Source organism: Erpetoichthys calabaricus, chromosome 10 (assembly GCF_900747795.2).
Source record: "Erpetoichthys calabaricus chromosome 10, fErpCal1.3, whole genome shotgun sequence".
In the NCBI taxonomy this organism is placed as follows: domain Eukaryota; kingdom Metazoa; phylum Chordata; class Cladistia; order Polypteriformes; family Polypteridae; genus Erpetoichthys; species Erpetoichthys calabaricus.
The window spans coordinates 122,073,381-122,096,527 of NC_041403.2; positions in this window are offsets into that span (position 1 = coordinate 122,073,381).

A 23,147-nucleotide genomic window follows, 5' to 3' on the forward strand; every position below is an offset into this window, starting at 1 on the left:
TAGCAAGGAGGAAGTAAGAACAGCTATGAAGAGGATAAAAAATAGAAAGGCCGTTGGTCCAGATGACATACCTATGGAAGCATGGAGGTGTTTAGGAGAGATGGCAGTGGAGTTTTTAACCAGATTGTTTAATGGAATCTTGGAAAGTGAGAGGATGCCTGAGGAGTGGAGAAGAAGTGTACTGGTGCCGATATTTAAGAATAAGGGGGATGTGCAGGACTGCAGTAACTACAGGGGAATAAAATTGATGTGCCACAGCATGAAGTTATGGGAAAGAGTAGTGGAAGCTAGGTTAAGAATTGAGGTGATGATTAGTGAGCAGCAGTATGGTTTCATGCCAAGAAAGAGCACCACAGATGCAATGTTTGCTCTGAGGATGTTGATGGAGAAGTTTAGAGAAGGCCAGAAGGAGTTGCATTGCGTCTTTGTGGACCTGGAGAAAGCATATGACAGGGTGCCTAACGAGAGGAGCTGTGGTATTGTATGAGGAAGTCGGGAGTGGCAGAGAAGTACATAAGAGTTGTACAGGATATGTACGAGGGAAGTGTGACAGTGGTAACGTCTGCGGTAGGAGTGACGGATGCATTTGAGTTGGAGGTGGGATTACATCAGGGATGGGCTCTGAGCCCTTTCTTATTTGCAATGGTGATGGACAGGTTGACAGACGAGATTAGACTATGGACTATGATGTTTGCTGATGACATTCTGATCTGTAGCGATAGTAGGGAGCAGGTTGAGGAGACCCTCGAGAGGTGGAGATATGCTCTAGAGAGGAGTGGAATGAAGATCAGTAGGAACAAGACAGAATACATGTGTGTAAATAAGAGGGAGGTCAGTGGAATGGTGAGGATGCAAGGAGTAGAGTTGGCGAAGGTGGATGAGTTTAAATACTTGGGATCAACAGCACAGAGTAATGGGGATTGTGGAAGACAAGTGAAAAAGAGAGTGCAGGCAGGGTGGAGTGTGGAGAAGAGTAGCAGGAGTGATTTGTGACAGACAGATATCAGCAAGAATGAAAGGGAAGGTCTACAGGACGGTAGTGAGACCAGCTATGTTATATGGATTGGAGACGGTGGCACTGACCAGAAAGCAGGAGACAGAGCTGGAAGTGGCAGAGTTAAAGATGCTAAGATTTGCATTGGGTGTGACGAGGATGGATAGGATTAGAAATGAGTACATTAGAGGGTCAGCTCAAGTTGGATGGTTGGGAGACAAAGTCAGAGAGGCGAGATTGCGTTGGTTTGGACATGTGCAGAGGAGAGATGCTGGGTATATTGGGAGAAGGATGCTAAGGATAGAGCTGCCAGGGGAGAGGAAAAGAGGAAGACCTAAGCGAAGGTTTATGGATGTGGTGAGAGAGGACATGCAGGTGATGGGTGTAACAGAGCAAGATGCGGAGGACAGAAAGATATGGAAGAAGATGATCCGCTGTGGCAACCCCTAACAGGAGCAGCCGAAAGAAGAAGAAGAAGACTCATCTGTTTTTATATCATTTCTATAGACTAAGTCTTTCCTACTCCAAGCATGGTAGGTGAATTCACACTATTCAAAGTTATGATTCAGGTTAGAGTGTGAAAGACAAAATACTTCAAGAAAGGCATAAACTGTCAAGTAACTGAGACTTCCAGAAGCTAAAATTAAATAACATCCTCAAATAAGCTTAATTTCAATAGCAACTTTGGAAGCAAGACAAGAAACACAGGAAAAGATCCAGGAAGTGCCCACTTACACACTCATCCATACAGGACCATTTTAGAATTACCAATTCAGATAACAAACATCTTTAAATATGTGGGATGGAAATTAGATTGCACAGAGGAAAACCAATGTAGACATGAAGAAAATGTACAAAACTCACATGGACATCAACTGAGAGCAAGGTTTGAATCCAGGAGGCTGAAAACATAAGGTAGCAGTGTTAACCAGAGCATCACCACCTAATAGAAGAGCAATGAGCTCCTTCTAGTAGCTATATACTGTACTTTTTTAGTATTTGTTAGTACAAGAACAATTCCACAGAGGCCGTTTCATTCAGTTATCATGAAGAGCTAATTTACATAATATAGCAATATTCACTGAAAGTGTTTCTTATAATTAAATGCATAAGTATAAACTTCATAATCAACTTCCCTACAGAGCCAAATAAAGACAACAAGCCACTAAATGTTTGTACAGATTAAAACTTTAATCTATTTTGAATGTCAAATATGTTGAAATGCAAAGAATACATTTATTTTCTTGCTTAGGGTCATATCTATAGCACATGCCAACATCACTGGGTGAAAAGTGAGTGTGGGCTCATTGCAGAAGCCATTTCAGTACATACCCATGCTCACTCATCCTTAGCTAATTCAGTGTTATCAATGTACATAACATGCAACCTACAATATGTGGACTGTAGAAGAAAACCACAGAGGATTAATAGCAGCAGAAAAAAGAGCAGTATGAAGGAATTCTGCATGTGAGAAAAATGTAATAGACTATGGAAGATATCCAACAGAAACTGATGAAACATAATAACCTTTCCACATAATACACACAGTATACTCTCAGTTCTGAAAATTAATTTATACTTATACTGACCACTCAGCAACAGATTCAGGTCCGAATAGTTGCCTGACATACATATTTTTGTTTGCTTGCTTGCTTCAGTGCATGTAGCCATTCTCTCCCTATTTACTCTGTTCCTGTTTCCATATGTTACACATGACTGTAACAAGGCATGCTATATCAGTGAAGTACTCCAGATACCGTTTTGTGCTACTTATGTGAGAGAGGTTAGGAGCATGAGCTGATACAGCGCGTTGCCACACCCACCATATGACGACCCACCTGGATTGGGACCCGAGTGCATCTGTACAATGGGTCACACCTCAGCACCATACAGTGTGAGGTTTTTCCTTTTCTTATGGTGGCTGGAGTGCCAAACCTGCGACCAACTCCCAAGTTTTCCATGCAAGTTGGAGGACCTGCACGGACGGCTGGATGCAGTATAGCGTCATACCCAGGATGAGTCAATTGCAGGTTAAGGGCCCTGCTCAAGGGCCCAACATAGTAGAGTAACTTCTGGCATTTACTGTTTTCAAACTGGCAACTTTCTGATTGCCAGTGCAGAGTCCTAGCCTCAGAGCCACCACTCCTCCACCTGCTTATTTGAGGCAGTGTATTAAATCTGTCTTTAAGTTACAAGTTTCATTTACTGTACATTAACAAAAATGTCTAGTAACAATTTTCTACTACAGATAACAATCATTGAAAAGGAAAAGAAAAGTTTTCACACTGCCGAATGTTGGTCCAGAGTGACCAACATTTCATCTAATCTGCGCAGATAGATGTCTTTCCTATGTTTTCTTGAATTCAGTCCGCGTAAGGTGATGACATTCTCCTTAAGGGCTATGAAGGAGAACATCAGATATTAAGCTTTTCGCCCAATTTTTCAGTGTGGCTATGTGGACAGCATTTAAAACCCCTGAAAATATGGCAAAGACAGTATTGCCCTTCTTGCCTGAAGACATTTTGATGTTTTGAATACAGACATTTCTATCATCGATGGGAAGTTAAATTACACTACAACCAAGTTTACTTGTTAACAAAGTCATTTAATCCTTAGGATCGGATCAGCAACAAGAGATTCTAAATAATGGGCTGCACAACTACTTAAGAGCAGAACAAAATTAAAAAAAAAGATTCATACCCAGTCTTCCTGTTGTAGATCTAAAGATGAAAACTGTACAGTGTTTGTTAAACTAGAAGGTAGGGAAGCAATTGAAAGTTGTAGTATTTCAGGTGTATGCATGTGCCCTGATGGTAGACGAGTGTCCAAACTAAGATTCTGTTTTATCTCCATTGTTCTTGAGAATAAGCTTCAGCTCTGACTTTGACTCCTTTAATGCAATGAAAATGGATATAGAAAATAGACATTGGCTGAATCTATGGAGAAACTTTAAATTCCAAATAAAACACAATATCAACACTAAAACTAAAAGCAATTAAAGAACGGCAGCTGATTCTACATCTCTGAAACTTTGAGGTATCAGCACTAACAACTGTGCCATCTTTAACTAAAAATGTTATTTTTCATGCGTTATGCTTAATTAAAAATAGTTCATCAAATCGGATGTGATTTGAATGGTTGTTAGCCCAGCTGTGTCACCTCTCCAGATGCCTGATCTAATTTTCCAACCTGGTCACTGTCTCTATGCAGTTTGGGTTGGAGAGTGCATGGCTATTTTCTTGATGTGTATTTGTTTAGCCAGCAACAGTAAAAATGAGCTGATGATGGGGTGCCTTAGAGTCTGCAACCTAATAATAACCTAAGGATTGGCTTGAAAAAATAATAGAAGAATGGTTGAATCAAATGGAGACTGACATACAGGAAATGCTGGCTTTTTAAATATTGCTCAAAAGTTCTATAGTTCATTTTAACAGCTATATATTTGATACATCAAGTAGAAAAGAAATGATCTTAGAATTCTATGTGATTTACAGAAAAAAATGACTTAACTTTTCTGATCTTTTTTGGGTAAAATAATTACTTTACAAGGTAACTATGTGGGTTATTGTGTACATAACATTGAACATCTCTATTGATTTTTATAGGGGTGGCAGAGCACTTAATATTGCTACATCATAAATCCAACATTCTGGGCTCAAATCATCTTCCTTCTTCTTTTGTCAATTCACTTAGGTAAAGCTGGTCCTTACAGTAATAGGTGTCAAATGGTCATTATCCATTTGAAATTTCCAAACAAATTCTCAAAGATATGTAAATATTAGGTTAAGGTGACTACAAACTTGTCCTGTTTAGGTGTCTCTGGCTGGGGCTGTTTCCAACTTCAGAATCTGGCCTCACTTGGCACTGAATTGGATTATACAGGTTTGAGAATATTATGTTATAGGCAGAGATTTATGGCTCTGACTTAAAGCTAGCTATATGCTTCAAATATTCTATATGTATATATTATTTATATACATTTATATACATATATTTATAATATTTTAATTGCTTTAGTTATTTTTGCAAATAGTTCATAGATAGATAGATAGATAGATAGATAGATAGATAGATAGATAGATAGATAGATAGATAGATAGATAGATAGATAGATAGATAGATACTGTACACCACCTCCCATTTGTGCTTAACATTACCAGTGACTCCAGTAAGTGTTCCTTGACCAGTAAGACTATCTTGGATAGGGCGAAAGAGACACAAAACACACAAGAGTCCATTGAGAACAAACATACAAGAATAAGAAAGTGCTACTAACAGCCAGTCATAATGATTACCACCATCTTATTTATTACAAATGACTGATCACTGGCCTTCTTCTACAACTGAAGATATACTTGAACTACAATCTGGTTCAATCAGTCCTTTAAAAAATTCATTTACAAAGATATGTTTATCTGTCTATTGCTGCTAGTCAGGCAAAGAGGAGGTGGCACTTGACTGCTTACTTCATTCATAAATATTCTTTGTGCCCCATTTGAGCAGAACTGCATCCTAGTAGTCACAGATTGCAAATTATTATAAGTTTTTATTCATTTTCTTTCTTTCTGTCTTTTTTTTAACATTTTTACATTGTGTCTATTTCTAAACTGCAAGGAAGAGTGAAATGGCCTGAAAAACATGTCTGTGATTTCCAGAGCTATGTGATTACAATTCAAGACAATCCTGTCATATGGAATGAGGATTCCACATAACCAGATGCTTTTTTATAATGAGGGAAATGGGGGGGATGGGGGCGGTCAGGGGTGGAGGTTTGCTACTAATGTATGGGGCCATCTATCCACATTTGTAAGGAAACCACTTCAACAAGCAAAATTAGTTCAAGAGATAAGGTAGGAAAAGAAACCTGGTGTGCAGTAGATCAGAACAAGAAGCAGAGAAGCAGAGAGGGTGAAAGAAAGATGTGGGAGAAATTGAAAATGACACAAGGAACCTGAAGTAGAGTAGCATGGAGAAAATGATAATAACCTAACATTTTCAAACATGATTAATCTAAACATATAAGAGAAACAGGAAAAATGAAATACTGGAGAGAGAGAACCACAATGAAAAATTTCTCCACCAAACTACAGTTAGTAATGAGATGCACGTAGTGTCTTTAATAAAACTCAAACTACAATATTCAAAAATTTCAAATGAATGAAAGTGGCCAAATAAATCAAATAAAGGAAAGGGCAAGAGAATAGATTAGAGATAAAAAAAGAGAAGACAGAGATGTGGGGGAGTGGGCTGAGATGAAGTGTAACAAAAAACAAAGTGACAGGATGCATATAAAAATGGAGAATGGGGTTGGCAGACTGAAAACAACTAGGAAAGAGAAGTAAAAGGCCCAGGGAGAGACAGAGACTGAGATGTATTTACTGTGCCTACTGTTTTCTTTAACACTGGAAAACTGAATCTGTAATGTAATCCAGTTTTTTTTCTATTATTTCATACATTGCTTGTTTGAAGAAAAAGATGTGCTATTACTGCAATGAGCGTACAGTAATTGAAACTGTTTATGCAGAATTAAAATAACAAATAAGCATATGCTCCTCACCCTCCTATTTACCCATCATTCCTTTTATCTCCATTTCTGTGTTCCTGCTAAGATTGGTGGGGAGGTAAAGTCTTTATACTCATAACCTTTTACATAGCAAGAAACACTCACACTCACTCACCTCGGGCCAATTTAGAAAAGAATCTGTCAAGTCTAAGGTTTTTTGTGTAAGGTAAAGCTGATTTGAAAGGAAGAGACATCTGACTTTAAACCATCCCATCTGCAGCTAACAAAGAAAATAATTTCCATTATGGTTGTCCTATAATTCTGCATTCAATATACTCATTTTAGAAAACCCTGCTGCTGTTTGAGGAATTATACATTTTTAAAATGACCAGCTTTCTCGGTCATTGTGCATGTAGAATGTGCACATTCTCCCTGTGTCTACAGTACACAATCTTATGCTGGTTGGTTCTTACAGTGATTAGTGTATCTAAACCAGTTGTATTGGGATTATAAGTGAGTGTAGGTTAGTGACCAGTAATGGAATGGAGACGTTCCATGGCTGCCAGTACGGGCTCTAGACCCCCACAACCCTGAATTGGAGTAAGTGCATTTGAAAATGTTTGCAGGTCATGACTTGTGGCTTCACTGCAAAGCAACCACATGCAGCACTGGTGCTGTTGTGACATTAATAGGGAAACTAATAGGAGTTCCTATGGCATTAATAATAATGTAACAATAATTATTATTTGTAGTATTAGTAGTAGTAGCACTACATGCACATATTACACAAATAACTAATTACTTTTATAATACAACTGTGAATTTTAACTGAATGTCTTACAATTACATTTCCTTGTAAGTTTCTAGTCATATAATGTTGATTATGTTTCATTTACAAACACAAATAATAAAAATTACACTCTACAGGCTATATAGTATGTGAAATAAACAACTGTGAACTTAAACTTCAGCTCGTGAGTGCTTATTATGCTTTACTTGTAATTGGGAGGATGTTATTTTATGCCTAAAGTGTAGAAAACAGTTGCCCATTTCACTTTAGGCCTGCATGACTAAAGGATGTCAATCAATCAGGCTTTCTTTATAGAGCCTTGTTCACTTTGAGTATCATTACAATGTACTTCACAAAGCAAACAAGAATGGACCACAATTTTAAACTTTCTCCTGGATGTTGGGGGCGTGCAATTGGTGGGTTTTTCACCGGTAACATTTAATGAGCAAGTTAACTCCAGGTGGCACAGTGGCGCAGTGGGTAGCGCTGCTGCCTCGCAGTTGGGAGATCTGGGGACCTGGGTTCGCTTCCCAGGTCCCTCCCTGTGTGGAGTTTGCATGTTTCTCCCCGTGTCTGCGTGGGTTTCCTCCGGGGTGCTCCGGTTTCCTCCCACAGTCCAAAGACATGCAGGTTAGGTGGATTGGCGATTCTAAATTGGCCCTAGTGTGTGCTTGGTGTTTGTGTATGTCCTGCGGTGGGTTGGCACCCTGCCTGGGATTGGTTCGTGCCCTGTGTTGGCTGGGATTGGCTCCAGCAGACCCCCGTGACCCTGTAGTTAGGAATATAGTGGGTTGGAAAATGGATGGATGGAAGTTAACTCCAATTCTGGCCTCATTTCATTGGCTCCCAGTTGAATTTAGGATTAATTTTCAAATTTTACTTTTGGTTTATAAGTCGATAAATGGTGTTGCCCCATCCTATCTGGCCGAGTTGCTGGTTCCATATACACCAGTTCGCTCTTTACGTTCCTCTCAACAGCAATTTTTGGTTGTGCCAAAGTCTAAGATGAAGACAAGTGGTGATCGTGCCTTTGTAGTACTAGCACCAAAGTTATGGAATGCTCTGCCCATTGAAATTAGGTTAGCTTCTTCAACTCAAATGTTTAAATGTAGACTTAAAACACACTTGTTTTTGATTGCTTTTAACTGTATATGAGTAACTCTGGTATCAATTTTATTAATAATTTATTAATTTTTTCATATCCATTGTTTTTCAGTAAATTGTTTATCTTCGAATCAATTCTTTTAACTTATTTATTTTAGTATTTATGTAATTTTTGTACTTTGTTTACTGATTTATTATTGATATTTTTTAATTTTATTCTACAGCACATTGGTTTACACTTATGGTGTTTTAAACTGTGCTTTATAAATACATTTTGATTTTTTTAAATAAAAAAAGACAAAACACTAAGATAATTACAGAAGAGCAATATATACACCATAGAACTAAAAATAAAGACTTTTACAGCCTTAGAATTCCACACATTTTTGCTAGGGTAATATATCTGCCTCTTACAGTTTTGCATGCACACCCACTTCAAAACATTTAAGTTGACCTGACAGATTAAATGAATTATTTCACTGTTGTCACGCTGCATGTCATATAAGGTTCAGCTTGTTGGAATGAAAAAGATAAATGTCCCCCCCACCCCATACTCCTGCTTACCCCCATACCGCAAGAATTCTGTAAAATTCAAAAAGTTGCCTCTAGACAATTTTGGGATCAAAATTAAACATTTTCACACTAAGATGATTGACTTATTATATCAAATTAGTCATTATTGCTACCCCAGTATAACAAGATTGAAATGCTTGTGATCCATGAGATAGAAGGTAGGTAAATAACATAATAATAATAATAATAATAATAATAATAATAATAATAATAATAATAATAATAATACTTAACTTTATGACATCTCAGAGATATAATTGGTTACAATTATTTTGTTTTGCAATTGGATTATAGGAAGGTGAGAGGCCTTGTTCATGGTCACACAGTGTCAGTAGCAGAATACTAACCCAACGCCTTAACGACTATCCTACACTCCCTTATTATAACACTAATAACAATTATACATTTCTTCAGCCTGAGAAATGTAAAACTGAAGTCTATTCAAGTATCAAATAACTCAAGATATGGGTTTTTTAATATGTTACAGAACATATAAATATCTTCTTTATAAATAACAAGAAGAAGACGAAAGATATTTCATCAAATTATTATTATAAGTATTGTTATATGGCTTGCATCTATGGAAGATTTATTTCTGCCTTATGTCCATTGCTGCAGAGTTAGGCTTTAACTTCTTGACATGGTACTGCCAAGATGAAAATCATGTTTCATCCATCCATCCATCCATTTTCCAACCTGCTGAATCCAAACACTGCAGTGGGTTGGCACCCTGCCCAGGATTGTTTCCTGCCTTGTGCCCTGTGTTGGCTGGGATTGGGCTCCAGCAGACCCCCGTGACCCTGTGGTTTGGATTCAGCGGGTTGGAAAAATGGATGGATGGATGGATGAATCCAAACACAGGGGTCACAGGGGTCTGCTGGAGCAATCCCAGCCAACACAGGGCACAAGGCAGGAACCAATCCAGGCAGGGTGCCAACCCACCGCAGGACACACACAAACACACCCACCCACACACCAAGCATACACTAAGGCCAATTTAGAATCGCCAATCCATCTAACCAGCATGTCTTTTGGACTGTGGGAGGAAACCGGAGCGCCCGGAGGAAACCCACACAGACACGGGGAGAACATGCAAACCCCACGCAGGGAGGACCTGGGAAGCAAACCCAGGTCCCCAGGTCTTCCAACTGCGAGGCAGCAGCGCTACCCACTGCGCCACCATGCCACCCATCATGTTTAATTCATTCACTTATTCTCTTCAGGGTCACAAGGATCTTGTGTGTAAAATTATGATGATTATTATTATTTTTAGTAGTAGTAGTAGTAATAACAGTAGTATTTCCTTAGATTGACTGACATCCTGTTCATTGCTGGTTCCTGTTTTTCATGTTTTGCTGCCATGAAAGGTCTCATTCTGATTTAACAGAAATACTTGGTTCATACAAGCATTGATGGAAGGAAACTTATCATTTTTGTTTGAGTTGATGCCATGATCCAAAAATTGACCTGAATTCATGGGCATACTTAAATTGCTGGACTTTTTGAATAATCGCTGAGATTATTGCAGTCATTTTTCAGATATGGTTTTTGTTTGTTAGAAGTTAAATAACAGGGTTTTATCTTTTTTTCTCTTTTATCATTCTTTATAAGCATTCGGCTTGTTGTTTATACAATCATTCATCTTTTGATATACTATTTATTTTTCTTGACTTCAGCACAATTTTTTTGTCTATGATTTACTTTTCCACTTCTTAGTCAACCTTCTCTTCCAGTTGTTTGCACTCCTCACGGCTCACTTAACTGTGCAGGTTGTTACAGATGGAAAACCAGAAGTGGAAAGTAGGTAATATAGCTGAAGTCCTTACCCAGGACAGTTCAGTGAAGATTTGCTAGATTGTAACTTTGTTTATTTCCAGAAACTGAACTAAAACCATCCTATCTAAAATATTGATGTATCCACATTACTTCTATCTCAGTATTATCAAGATGTTAGCCTCATGTGAGATAACGTTGATGCCATAAAAGATGATGTCCAGTCAGTTGGTATTTTTCAATAGTGTATCATTTCTTACTTCCTTGGACTCATCAACTTTTTTCAATCAATGAACAAGTGCTGACCAACCAGGCTACTTGGACACAGAGAACATTGCACTCACTTGGCTGTATGAGTAGGCAGTTATGCCATCATGCTCTTCTTGTTCGTTATAGAGTCATTGTTACCTTTTAGACAATGCTGATGTCAAACACATCATCCCAAAAACACTAGCTACGTAACTGATACTGTATCATCTTTATAGCTTTGTTATTAACTTACAAAGATTCAAAAATATCTGAACCTCCTGAATTGCTCCTTACCCCAGCTTACTCATTATAAAGGTGCAAGACTGAGATCTTTAGATTCTGGCATTCTTGCCTTCTTAAAACCCAGCTTTCGGTATGTGTTTGCTTAACTTTGTGACCCCAATGCTCTGGAACTATCGCCACAAGTCTGATCTTTACATTCCAAAGCCTTTAATATACTTGAATGCAGTTTAGTTATTTTACAGTAGGTCTGATAATTAATGAATTTGGTGTAATGGTTAGATGCTGCTACTGTATAAATTTAGGGACCCTGCTTCTGCTTTTCACATAGTCACTATGTGATTGGAGTGTGGATGTTCTCCATGAATCTGCTTGTCTTCTCTCTGGACTCTTGGGTTTCTTACACTTTCCATGTCATATGCATGTTAGGTTAACTGATATCTCTAAAACTTGCCTGATATGATTGCCTTTTCCTTACAGTAAGAAATGGGATCTCATTCCATTCTGATCAACCTGACCCAGTCTAAATCAGCATACCCCACACATTCTGGGCTGTGGGAGATAGCCAGAGTACCCAGAGAAAACCCAAATGGGCACTAAGAGAGAATGTGCTCAATCTATAGATGAACATTAATTAATCTGGGAATCACCCCCAAGTACCTGGAGTTGTGAGGCAGAAGTACTAACCACTGTGCCACCCATGAATCATTTAAACTTAGCCTTTTCGAAAATCTATTTCAGTTTCATCCATTTTTTCAGTGTTTCAAATTTGTGCCTATCAATTAATCTTCATTTTATTTATTTATTTTTTCACGCTTTACAGCCTGGACAGGCTTCAGCCTCCCCTTAAGATTATAGAGCATTAAGTGCGATCGACAAGGTAGTGCTATGTTTTACAGTCACAGCCACTTTCAGACACTTTACAAAGCAATAAATAAAATGATCTCTTGGAGTCTTATCTTTGTCAATAGTTCTTTCTGATTGTGGCAGAATTTGAGTGCTCATCCATCCATCCATCCATCCATCCATGCAGCTGCCCATTTCCTGCTTCCCACTTTCTCCAATATATGATCACAGAGATCCAGAGTCCACTACATACATTAAAATGAGCATAACAGATAATCCCCAAGCCTGGCCAGGGCAAACACTTTAGAAAATAAATGAAGGTTAATGTGTGTTCTTTTCTTCAATTTTCTGGCAGTTAAATAAATTCACTTATTTTTTTTTAGAAAGCCACTCATACTCTGGGAATGTGAGCAGCACTCTTTACACACTGCCGACTTTGCCAAGCGGCCCCTAGCTTCTCCGCCTCCCCCATCTACAAAACAAAGGGAAAACATAAGAGAAGCAGCAAGACACCACAGCCGACATGTGCTAAGCCATGTTTGACATGGCCCTAATAAAGAGTGTGTGCGTTCTTAACAGTCTGGTTATCCCCGTGAGTATAAAAAGAAGACAGGATTCCAGAGAAGCAGGGAAATAACTCCTTGGATACTGAGGTGGCAGAGCGAGTCTACCCTTGTCAGCTAGGCCTCAGTGAGCGGCATGCAGGCATCGAGCCTGATGGCAGCCTCACAGGAAAAAGTGCTGAGTTAATGGTCAGGAGCTGCTGCTGGGTCACAGATCACAAGCCGACTATGGATTAAGCTTTATAATATAATGCCATCATTGAGAGTCTGGCCCCTGATTTAGTGCTTATTGCTGCCTGGATGGATTCTGGCTGATCAGGAAAAGAAACAGCAACACATTGTTTCAAAAACAAATTTGCGAAATTTCATATTCCAGCTGAAAAGTTCACAACAAAATTATTTTCAGGCAATATTAAAAAATATTAGAATACTTTGGTATTGTGTCATTTTTAATTTAAGGTCTTTTTTCATTTTTCTTATTAACCTTGCAGAGTTATGAGCAGATAATCTGCATTTTAGGGGTAGGAGTATTGTACCGTTTGATTTCTCCTTAATTTATCTTTATTGCTTTAAACATGACATTTAAACCTTGAAACCTGTACTTTTCCAGGCAATGCTCTTACAGTATTCCTTCCATATATGTGAAAGCGGGACCATTATTAGGAAACTGGAGCTTGGTGTAGACAAGAAGAGTTGCAAAGATGCTTCAATAAAGGAGAAAAGGGAGCTTCTGAATTGACCACTATCAGAGAGGTTAGCTGTTTTATGTAAGCCTGACATTCTCAGCTTTCTAAAGTAGATTTTGTGGTTGAGTAATTTGGTATGTTTAAATATGGTACTTCTTATCAGTGTGTACTACTTGACCCCTGAGCAGAATGAATGTTGCAAGGTTTTGCCTTGTTGCATGACAAATGCAGAGTCCTACGTCCAACCTGGCCGATCCGTAGACGGCATGTTCTACACATGTCTGGATTTTTCTCTAGTACTTTAATATTTCTTCCACATTACACATATTTGCAAGGTACTGAAGACTGTGTTGGTGTCTTCGTGCACTTTGATTTGAAAATAACTTTCGACAAAACAGACAGATAAATGTGGTGTTGTGGTTCGTAGAGCTGAGTTCAAATCCTGGCCCCATGGAGGCTACATGTTTTTCTTGGTTGGTACTTTTTTTTTTGCTTGTTTGTTTGTTTTTTCATGTAGACTTTCATCCCAAATTTATAAAGGTGTATGACAGAAAATTAAAATGGCCTGGTATGAGTTAGTGTGGGTGTAATCATGTATGCTCCCTGTGATGATTTGGCAACCAGGGACTGTCCTCTGTCTTGAGCGAAATGCTGCCAGGATGGTGTTTGGCTTCTGTGACCCCTTAGCTGGACCCACAAATTTAGGTAATAAATGATTGGATAGGTCACAGAAGCAAATAAATATAAATTTAAATAGATACTAAGAACATACACCCTGAATCCACTTACTGTTTTGAGTTGACAACATTATTTTAAACATTGGAACTGAAAACTCAGTAAATTATTGTAGTAGATAGATAGATAGATAGATAGATAGATAGATAGATAGATAGATAGATAGATAGATAGATAGATAGATAGATTACTGGCCTTTATCTACAAAAGCTCATTTTGTTTATTCTGACTTTTAAGTTTTGCTTTCCTTTCATAAATTGAAATAACCAATCACGTAAATTTCAATAAATCTGTGAATTATGATTGTGACATCCAGAACACCATGTGTGAAAACTGTTGTAATTTCTACATGGTGTAACCAAATTTATGCAACTACCCTTAAATAAAAGTCTGTAATGTGCATTTTAATCATGTCTTAATTGTTTGATTTGTAATTTGATCTGTGGAGCAGAGGGGTAACTCAAGGAAAAAATGTGTCTTTGTCTCAAATACTATGGAGGGCACTGTATATGTAAATTGGAAATGAATTTTAGGTAGAATTTAGACAGTAAAAACTTTAGAGAAATGTTAATTGATTTAATATGGTTAAAATAATTGTGGTTTATAATAATTCCTATTGAAGCACCTGATGAGCCTCATTTACTGATTGTAGAGCAGAATGACCTTAACGAGACGAGTAGGAGTGGCAGGAGGGAAGTTAAGTAGAAAATAGAAATTGAGATCTCAGTAGTGCTGAAACAAGTGGATTGGTTGATAAGTAAAAGCACAGCAGATTTACAGCAGCTGGCTTTGACTGAACTGATGTTAAGAAAAATATAGGTGACCATATTCCAGACAAGAAAAAGGAGATGTGTTTAAGATTAACAATAGGTAGACCATGAGTGAAGGAAAAAAATAAAATAAAACTACTGTTGACATCCTGTGTATCAGACACCCGCTGCACAAAAAAGAGATAAAAAGTATTTCTGATAAGTGGGAGAAACAGACTGGAAAGCTGGGCACTAAATGGCCAAAAGGATGAATGTCTGATGTCTCAACATGTGAGGAAATGAAAACTTTGATTAAAAATAATAAAATAAATTAGACCAGTGAGAAAAGACAGGAAAAGAGAAAGAGAGAAAATGATGTTTTAAAGTTGTTTAAGGAGGAAGGAAAAGTGCTGTTAAGGAATGTGAAAGGAATACAGAAAGCACTAAAATTAAGTGATGTGATAGGACCGTCCCTATGTGGAAAATCTGTAATCTGCCATACCAAGTAAAAAGTAGACAGGAACATGTGATGGAGCTGACATCCAAGTCTCACAAAGAATTCTGTGACCATGTAGTCCATGCAGTGGAAAAGCACCACAAATGAGTGCAAATTAAAAGAACAAGAGAAAGAAATCCAAAGAAAACTGACACTACTCCAAGTAAAAGCAAGAAAAAGAGACAAGCAGTTACCTCTGAAGGACCACCCCCAGTGCCAGAGCCTCACAGCTAACAGCCCACTATACCAGTAATTCATTGGTATACCTACCCACCATCACAAAGAGTTAAGCGACAGTGCCCACCTCAAAATAATCATAGATGAATTTAAAGGTATCCACAAGGACCTTTTAGGGTTTGTTGGGGTTGGCAGCAACCAGGGAATAATAGGTGTGATTGTCCCATAAATCCTTGGCAGCAAGAGCAGGGTAATTGGGCTTTTGGCAATTGGCAGTCACCTCAGGGTCTAGTGCAGGGATCTGTAAACCCCTGGGGTGGGCCAAACCAGAGTTACTAGGGATGTTGAAAGAATCATAGGGAGATGGTCAGCTACCGTTATTGACCACAGGGTGCTGCAGGTTCAAGTAGAAAATAAGGACACTCCCATGACAATCGACACTGGAGCCACTTACACTTGTGTAAGACCAAATGCAATTCATCTCACCCTGTTTGTCAAATATGCGAAGACAGTAGGATTTTCTGCAGCTAATTCCAATGACAGTTCCAGTACAATTAGTAATTAAACATGATTCTATATCACTACCAATATTAGTATCTAAGCAGAAACCAGTTAACCTCTTAGGAGAGGATGCATTGTGTAAAAGGGGGTATACTGTATGTTGACAATGCTAGTTAAAATATAAAGTGGTTATTGCAGGACAATGTGCTAATGCTTATTGGTCAAGCAAGCTAGGAGAAGAGATGGAAAACTCAATGCAGGAATGCAGAAACATTCATCAGGGTTCAGATACCAGAAGGTTAAACATCGAAATATACAGTTTGACCCTGATTGGAACTCAGACTAAAGGTTTTGTAGTTCCTATGAGGTCACTCCCTACATCATTGTAGGGAGACAGGGAGCTACTATGCAGACAGAGCAGTTGGATTTTATTCAGAAGTGGTACAAGGATTCAAGAGTAGCTTGCCGTGTAACGTTGTTAGTGAATCAAGGGGCTAAAGCCAAGGACTTAGAATATATGATGAAAAAGGAAGAAGCATGCACAAGGGACAGACCTGAGAAACCTCTGATTTTTCATTCAAAAGACAAAGTATTTATAAAGATATTGTGAGCAACGGTAATGATGGGCAGTCCACAAGAAGTGGAAATACCTGTAGGCAAGCAAATACAGATAAAGTAGGAGTGCAATCACTGAGTGAAAATTCACTCGAGCAAGAAATGATGCAAAAAGTGCCAGATGATTTGAGGTCAAAACATGTCACTTATGTTGGCTTGGTGCAGTCTGCAAGCCCCATTTTAACTGGCATTAGGAAAGGAATGAAACTACCCTGGAGGTCAAAATATCTTGCAAACACGGACACTCCTAGTTGAGACCAAATGATCATACAATACTCTTCTTTTGCTGATGTTTAAATCAGATAAACAGAAAAGGAGATTGGTACATGATTTGAGAGCAGTAAATAAGGTAGTGCAAGATTGCCTAAAAGAGGTCCCCAATAATCATCCATTGCTGATGATTGCTGACTCCAACAGAAGTTTTCCCTTTAGAATATGAAGGGTACCCACATGATTATGTAGCTGACTCATTTACATTTACCAGGCTGTGGCCTGACTTGGAATCCACACCAATGTAGATGGATCTTGTTACAAGGATCACCAAGGAAATCATGCTGGTATTGCAGTAATTGAACATAGAAGTGTGACGTTTATTGAGATAATCTCCAAATAAAGTCCACAATCATGTTCAGCCCAGTTGGCAGAGCTTAATTGTAGTTTTTCCTTGGATAAAGGCAGAAAAGTGAACATGTATACAGATTCTATATATGCACCTGGGGGTATTTAATTTGTTTGGCAAAGTTTGGAAGCAGAGAGAATTCAAAAACAGTGATGGCTCGCCTATACAATAATTTCAACAACTGATCATCACTACAATGATAAACCCAACACAATTAGCCATAATCGAATACCAAGCTCACAAGGAAGGTAATGAATGCACTGATCATTAGAGGTAATAATGAAGTGGACAAGGCAGCCAAACAGGCCTTCAAATGTACCATCCCGGTATTGGCACCTATGATTATAACAGACACCTCACCCAGAATGAGCAGGCCCATATTAACAATCAATGTGTGCCTCTAAAGACTCAGCAGGATTATGGAGATCATGTGACAGGTCCATTGTGGCTCCTACCACACTTTTACACAGATGTGCATGGTTTTGACCATTGCGCAAGGGAGGAAGTCATCAGAAAAACTGAACAGCAAGGGTTTGGTCACCTTATTTACATACTATGGTGGAATATGCATTGGTAAAATGTGATGTATGTGTGCAAAGCAATGCGCATAAGGGAATAGTGACCCCAACAGAATACATATCAGTACCAGAAGGACCTTTCAGACACCATCAGTACCTGTACCCTGTACCATCAGTAGATTGAGGGTCAGGGACTGTAATGAAGTCTCTTAGGTGAGAAGTGATAACCAGGCTTGGTACACCGGTAGAAATAAGTTCTGTCAATGGGTCAGCATTCATTCAAAAGGTGGTAAAACAGGTATTGCAACAATTGCAAGTAAAGCAGAAGCTGAGGTGTGTGTATCAGTAGAACCTTTGTAACTTGCCTTAATGAGTTATTGCATGCAGGCTAACAGAAATATACATTTAACCCTGCATGAAATGCTTATGGTCAGCTCATGTCAATGCCTGTGTGAACAGACCCTTGCTAGAACAATTTCAAATGGAATTAAAAGCCTATATGAGACAAACAACTGCTATACAAAAAACTATCTATTTACAGGAAAAGAACTAAGAAGCAGAGTCCAGACCAGAGATTCCAAATTCCAAGTGTACATTAGAGCATTTCGAAGAAGGCAGAACGCGCCCAAGAGAGAATGCCTTTACAAGGTGGTTTGGACTATGCCCACATCTGTACAGGTAGAAAGATGCACCACATGGTACTATCTCAATCACTGCACTCGGGTTTAAGGGAGGTTGAATAAAACAAGGGCAGGAGGCAAACAAGACTAGAGCTCTGAAAGCATTGCAGCTAAACACACACGAATGGGGCCCAGTCAGAGATGGGGACAGATTTTGAGCAAAATATAGTGCCAGAGACCAGTAAGAGGCTGCCCTCTCATCAGCAGATGGTTCAGTAATCAGAAGCAAGTGACAGAGGTGATGATTCTAATGGGGAGCCTGCTGGTGCATCTAATCCTGTGCATGAATAGAGTAGGGAGAAAGATAAAAGGGGAGATTTCCCCACTGTTGATTTTTCTTCCCTGTAATGATACTCAGCTGTGGGGGTCCAGTCAATCGTAGCTCTGTGCTCAGCATTAGCAGAAGCTCTCATTTCACCTGGTTCATATGCTACTGCAAATCCATAACAGGTCCATAGTGGTATGAGGGGAGATGCTATAAATAGTCAGTTGTTAGTGCTGTGCTGCTGTGATCTGTATGTTGTTTCAGGATACAACATGAACAGTTGCAAGAGAAAGGAGAGACAATGGCCTGTGTGGAGAGCTTCTTCATCCAGAGCCTGATTGGTCAGCCCAAGGAGCCTGGCAAAGGAAAGGACTGGCTAGTCGGAAGTACCATGTTTGGTTTTCATGCTTCTGTGCTGGGTAGTGTGGCTCCTGTCCACTACCCAAGTGGAGACACCTCATATACAGGTGCTGGTCATAAAATTAGAATAGTATGACAAAGTTGATTTATTTCAGTAATTCCATTCAAAAAGTGAAACTTGTATATTAGATTCATTCATTACACACAGACTGATGTATTTCAAATGTTTATTTCTTTTAATGTTGATGATTATAACTGACAACTAATGAAAGTCCCAAATTCAGTATCTCGGAAAATTAGAATATCAATTAAGACCAATGCAATAAAAGGATTTTTAGAAATGTTGGCCAACTGAAAGGTATGAACATGAAAAGTATGAGCATGTACAGCACTCAATATTTAGTTGGGGCTCCTTTGGCCTGGATTACTGCAACAATGCGGCGTGGCATGGAGTCGATCAGTCTGTGGCACTGCTCAGGTGTTATGAGAGCCCATGTTGCTCTGATAGTGGCCTTCAGCTCTTCTGAATTGTTGGGGTCTGGCGTATTGCATCTTCCTCTTCACAATACCCCATAGAATTTCTATGGGGTTAAGATCAGGTGAGTTTGCTGGCCAATCAAGAACAGGGATACCATGTTCCTTAAACCAGGTACTGGTAGCTTTGGCAGTATGTGCAGGTGCCAGGTCCTGTTGGAAAATGAAATCTGCATCTCCATAAAGTTTGTCAGCAGCAGGAAACATGAAGTGCTCTAAAACTTCCTGGTAGACGGCTGCGTTGACCTTGGACCTCAGAAAACACAATGGACCAACACCAGCAGATGACATGGCACCCCAAACCATCACTGACTGTGGAAACTTTACACTGAACCTCACGCAATGTGGATTTTGTGCCTCTCCTCTCTCCCTCCAGACTCTGGGACCTTGATTTCCAAAGGAAATGCAAAAATTTACTTTCATCAGAGAACATAATTTTGGACCACTCAGCAGCAGTCCAAAGGCGAGATGCTTCTGACGCTGTCTCTTGTTCAAGAGTGGCTTGACACAAGGAATGCGACAGCTGAAACCCATGTCTTGCATACGTCTGTGCGTGGTGGTTCTTGAAGCACTGACTCCAGCTGCAGTCCACTCTTTGTGAATCTCCCCCACATTTTTGAATGGGTTTTGTTTCACAATCCTCTCCAGGGTGCGGTTATCCCTATTGCTTGTACACTTTTTTTCTACCACATCTTGTCCTTCCCTTTGCCTCTCTATTAATGTGCTTGGACACAGAGCTCTGTGAACAGCCAACCTCTTTAGCAATGACCTTTTGTGTCTTGCCCTCCTTGTGCAAGGTGTCAATGGTCGTCTTTTGGACAACTGTCAAGTCAGTAGTCTTCCCCATGATTGTATAGCCTACAGAACTAGACTGAGAGACAATTTAAAGTCTTTTGCAGGTGTTTTGAGTTAATTAGCTGATTAGAGTGTGGCACCAGGTGTCTTCAATATTGAACCTTTTCACAATATTCTAATTTTCCGAGATACTGAATTTGGGACTTTCATTAGTTGTCAGTTATAATCATCAAAATTAAAAGAAATAAACATTTGAAATACATCAGTCTGTGTGTAATGAATGAATCTAATATACAAGTTTCACTTTTTGAGTGGAATTACTGAAATAAATCAACTTTGTCATGATATTCTAATTTTATGACCAGCACCCGTACAGCGAAAACAGACATGTTGCTGGATCTACAACGCAAATAGCCCTGGAGGAGAACCTATCACACACCAAGGGCACAGGGCAATGGACAAGAAACTGGAAACTGGTCTTGGAGAATACTTGGTACAGATGGGCTCTCTATACTGTAAGATGATTTTTAAATAGAGGATGTATGCTGTGCACCCCACCCCTACTGAAAATGTTGATAGTGGTTCCTAACTCACACACTTATGACAAATGTCAAGGGGAGTGCAATCATAATGGTACCAAGTTGAGGTACTGCCCTATTAAATCCCATGGCTACATGGGAAATCCTTTGTTCTGACCTATTATTGCTGCCCCTTCTCGTAATGGCCCTGATTGTGCCAGAATGGTGATGTGTGCTGCGTTGGAGCTCACAGCCACCAAACTGAAGCCTCCTCAAACAAACATTGACTTTCAAAATGATTGTGAGTATGAATGCTTCCAGAAAGTAGAACATCAGACCACTGTTAGCAAATTCCCAGGCAATTGCCACATTACCTGGAAAGTAGATGTTAAGAGTGATTATTCCTCTATTGCTGATAAACTACTGCTACTAAATAAATTGCTGCTAAACACTCCCTCAAAGGAAATGGCTGACTTCTTTTTGGCTTTATGGTGGTCAACACCTGAGAAACACCCAGAATGGAAAGGACTCTGTGCCCAGGTCCAATTGCTGCTAGAAATTCTTGTTACAAAGTGGTCAGATAACCCAAACACTGTCCCTATGGTTCAGAGAACCTATCATCCCGACCCATGTGTTTATCTTGATTCCATTGGATAGCTTTGTGGGACACCGAACCAAATCAAGGCTAGAAGTGAGATTGCTGCTGGATTTATATGAATTCTTGTTTGTTCACGCCAAATTAAAATGTTGAATGGATTAACTATTTGTACTATTATCAATAATGGTTCTTTAACTACACTGATGGTGCTCTAACTGCGTTAGGGGAACAAGTGCATTCCACAAGTGTCATGATGTGGCAAAAATAAATTTCCCTTGACTGGATGTTGGCTAAAAAAGGAGGAGTTTGTGTTCCGTTTGTTGACCAGTGTTGTACTTTATTCCTAACAACACTGCCCATGAAGAAAAATTCACGGAGGTAATGACCAAACTAAGAAACTCTTAAGATGAGCTAAAAGCTAATGCAAATACTGATATTTCCTGGGACTGGTTCAATTCTACCTTTGGACAATGGAAAGATACACTGGTTAAGACTGCTGTTACAATTGTCATAGTGATTTTTATTCTTAGACTACTATTATGCTATGTTGCTCTTTTTCTATGAAATCTATGTTTTCAAACAGATGAACCAATTTTCATATATTCAGATGGGTGGGTAATGAACTGTCCCTTCAAGTGTTGACAAATTCTGCCATTTTGTAACCCAATGAAAACTCAGATGGATTTACTTTGATCACCTTCTGTGCCTTATTTGACGGATATACTTCTGTTTTCTATAACTGCAGCTGTTGTTATTCTGTTATTGCCTTACATGTTTTCTCAAGAGAGTGGGGGGGGGGGGGGGGGGGGTTTGGTTCACACTCTTTGTTTGCGGGTAGCAATAAGAGATGCTCTATGCCCTGCCCACATTTGGCCCACACCCCATCCACTTTGTTGACCCTTGACCCCTCTCTTCATTACCCATGAGCCTACTGTGCCTCTGTGTGGGGCGCAAAATGGAGAAATATATAGAAACATATTTACATGACATCTATCATTTACTGGATATCTATACATAACTACACACTGGTTAATTAGAATATAGTATGCATAGATATTAGAATGTGATGATATGATTAAGCAGTTATTTTAATTAAGCACATTTTTACTTTTTGATTCTATATCTTATATGATATTATTATTTTTAAAACTATTATAATCTCACCAATATAGTTTAAGCACTGAATGGCACTAAACATACAGATAGCTATAATACTGGAATGAACTGCTATGCACTGAGTCTTACAAGTGACTACTCCACCAATAAACTGACACATTGAAAGCTGATGCCAAAGACTGGGGGATTAAAAATAAGGGGGCATAATTTAAAAAAGGAGAAAGACAAAGGTGACAAAATTCTGAGAGGCACTAATCATTAGCATAATGAATAAGGGGCATGGATGGACATAATTTATTGAGGAGTGGGCTTGACCAAAGGGTACCCAGACAAAGATGGCAAAGTGCCATTAGGTGTTGTACATTAGCATATCAGGACTGTCAAAGCATCTTATCGATGTTAAGAAATGTATAAAAGTGCTTTTGAGCTAAGGTCTATAAGCTTTCTCTGTGGACAGAGCACAGCAGTTTTTTTTTATCTTTAATAAAAGTGATAACTGAAACCTGATTGTTTTTGGATTCTGCCTGATTTTGTGACATTGGATATTATT